At 35.0% G+C, this 3,064-nt stretch overlaps 1 protein-coding gene across 3 annotated transcripts in view; it reads left to right on the forward strand.

The window, feature by feature from the left end:
* Positions 1-3,064, forward strand: part of LOC106873422 (allatostatin-A receptor) — a 234,143-nt gene that overhangs the window by 89,985 nt on the left and 141,094 nt on the right. The gene's annotated exons all lie outside the window — the stretch shown is intronic.

Genomic DNA, 3,064 nt, shown 5'->3' on the forward strand with positions numbered 1-3,064 from the left:
TATATATACGCATATTACCAGTTGTATGGGTATTGTATATATACACATATATAGACAGAAATTCATATATATACATAAACACATACGCATATTAATGTATACATATGTGCGGGCATTTGTATCTGCGTGTGTATATACATATACGGAGCCTATACAAAATATAACCTTATTTTCATTCCAAGGCGATAACTAGTCGGTGAAGTTCCACTCTGCCACCAGTGTAGGTGTAACATTAACCTTCAACCTAACACTAACCGTATCACGTCACACGCTTTAGGCATCGATCTAAACCTGCTAGAATTAATATATGCTTACTACAGTCGATAATTCGTTGCCTGTTTGAACAATTGTGTATTTGAAGAACAACGGGTATGTATGAAAATCTATTTTTAGTGCAAGAAACAATATTTACGGAGATGTTTCTGGAGTTGCAACATGTCCAGTGGTGGGAGTACTGAAATCACATAAAATATCACAACTAAAACCAACTTTAAACATTGGAAACATTCACGAGATACACTCGCAAAACTATATCAAAAGGATGTGTTATAATATTATTCCACATATACAAAAACAGCAGCCATATGACAAGTGAAATATATAGACATTACTCCAGAAATTTAAATAAACTTATGGAATGTGACAAATGGAGTTTATTTTTCAATGCAGTCGCCTTTACCTCAACACAATTGTTCCATCGTTAATGCCGTGCTTGGATCCCATTGGCGCAGAAGCTTTTATCCTGTTGCTCAAAAACGTTATTAACAACATTAGCATGTACAACAACATTATCACTGAGATACTGGTCCCCAGGCAACTGTAGAGAAACAGATGATAGACATATGCGGAATAGGGAGGGTGATCAACTTGTTCAAAGCTACAGCCATGTACAGCAGCCTCTGAAAATGGTTGAACGTTGTCCTGATGATGGAAGACACTTTTCGTCAGTTTTCCTCGGCGTTTGGTCGATATACTTTCATAATTGCCTCAGAAAGTTGGTATAATACTCTCCATTGAGGGTTTGATACCTTTTAAGATAGTCAATAAACACAATGCATTTTGCATCCAAATCAACTAATGCCATCATCTTCTCTTTAGATTATACGAACTTGGTCCTATTTGGAGCAGGTAAGGAGGAGTGATTACGTGACAGGGATTGTCTCTTTCACTCTGGTTCAAAGTAATGAAGCCTACATTAATCCTGGATCGGGAAATGCTCACGTAATCCAGTTGGATTTGTCTCAGACAACGTCAGATTTTCACTTGATGTGATCAGCCTGTTGCACTTTTGTACAGGTGGAACCAACAGAAGAGAAACCTTCGTTACAGGATATGCAAATAACATTAGCTATTCAATACAGAGCTACCAATCGCCTATCATCCATCAGCATGTGGTGAACGGCAGTTTCAGAGCAACCAGACCTTAGGCAATATACAAAACACTCCCTTCCTCTCCTATATTCATCTACTCCATTGGGGTAGATGACATCGGGATAAAGTTATAGCGTCATCCCTCGATGTAGCAACAATTACACATTAAATCCTTTTTTTCGTTATGTACTTCATAAAACTACGATGCTAAATGTTTTTCAGCTTTCAAGAGACGTTCCTATTGGTTACATTTGAAGTCTTCTTTGAACAGTCGGTTTTCCGTTTACCACAAAAGGACAATGAAGTTATCAATAAGAAGAACTGCAATAAAGGCATGCAAGTGTTTACGGCTCTACCATCACTCCTTCATGAACTTTTCAGCCAGCTCTTGTATGTATATATATATATATATATATATATATATACATACAGAGTATATATTCATCGGCGTACTTCTTCCTATTGATAGCTTCATTGTCCTTTTTGTGGTAAACTGACTACTGACTGTTCAGAGAAGACTTCAAAAGTAGCTAATAGCAACGCCTCTTGAAAATGGACAAATATTTGGCATTAAAGTAGTTTGACTTCAGAGTCCCATAAGAGCGTAAGCTATTTACGTGTTGTAATAGCCCTTAATATGTATTTATAATGTATTAATAATGAAAAGGAAAAAATATATATTTTGTATTAATTTTTTTCTGAACTGGTTTATCATGCTGGCTACTTGATAAATTCTTGTATAGATTTTATCCTTATATATTTATATACAATATACATATATAATTTTTTTTCCACTAACGATACTCTATTTTGATTTGCTGTGTGTGTTGCAGTGCATAACCATTGATCAATGAGAGTATTCACAGTGAACCAGAGTGTGGATGTTGTACGTGTTATCAATTTGACATTGGATTTGTCAGGGACCTGAGTGGACAATCTAATGTCCACTATGTCATTTATAGATATAAATATTAACAGGCACCTTAATGGTAAAAGTACCCGCAAACATGCCACTCCGGCTCAATGTGTTTTATGAATTAATTTGAGAGGAAAATGACACTTGGGAACTTTACAATGCTTGTGATTTGTCGATATGAATCTGTTTAGCTAACTATTGAATCTTTAGTAGCAAAGTAAATGCCGAACTGAACACGTAGGCAAAACAACATACGTGGATGCTTATATTTACAGCTGCTCATGTCTATAAACCACTTTAGTTTACGTTCTGTTCCTGGATATAAAGCAATAACATTTTAACTCCAGTCTACAATTTAATCTCTCCTCACAAGTCTCGGTGAAAACTTTTAACAAAGTCTAATTTTATACCTATTGATTTTTTTGTAAAAAGTTTATGTTTCTGCTGATATTTTCCAATCGAATTGGTACATTATCGGCTAATTCGTTATTTTCAAAAGATATTCAACAATATACGAACCAGTCACGGACAATCTAATGTCCACTATGTCATTTATAGATATAAATATTAACAGGGACCTGAATGGTAAAAGTAAATTATTTTCTACAATAAAATGCAGAGTTCAATTACCAAAAGGAAATAACTCTTCCTAATGCCTGCTGTCCTGAAACAGATTTGATTAACTATTATATACCTCTGCTCATACATGCAGTGTTTACTTTCTTGTGGCTGTATTGTCCTTGACTTATATATTGTATTGTTCGTTGTATATATATA

The sequence above is a fragment of the Octopus bimaculoides genome, chromosome 17 (genome assembly GCF_001194135.2).
Source record: "Octopus bimaculoides isolate UCB-OBI-ISO-001 chromosome 17, ASM119413v2, whole genome shotgun sequence".
Lineage (NCBI taxonomy): Eukaryota > Metazoa > Mollusca > Cephalopoda > Octopoda > Octopodidae > Octopus > Octopus bimaculoides.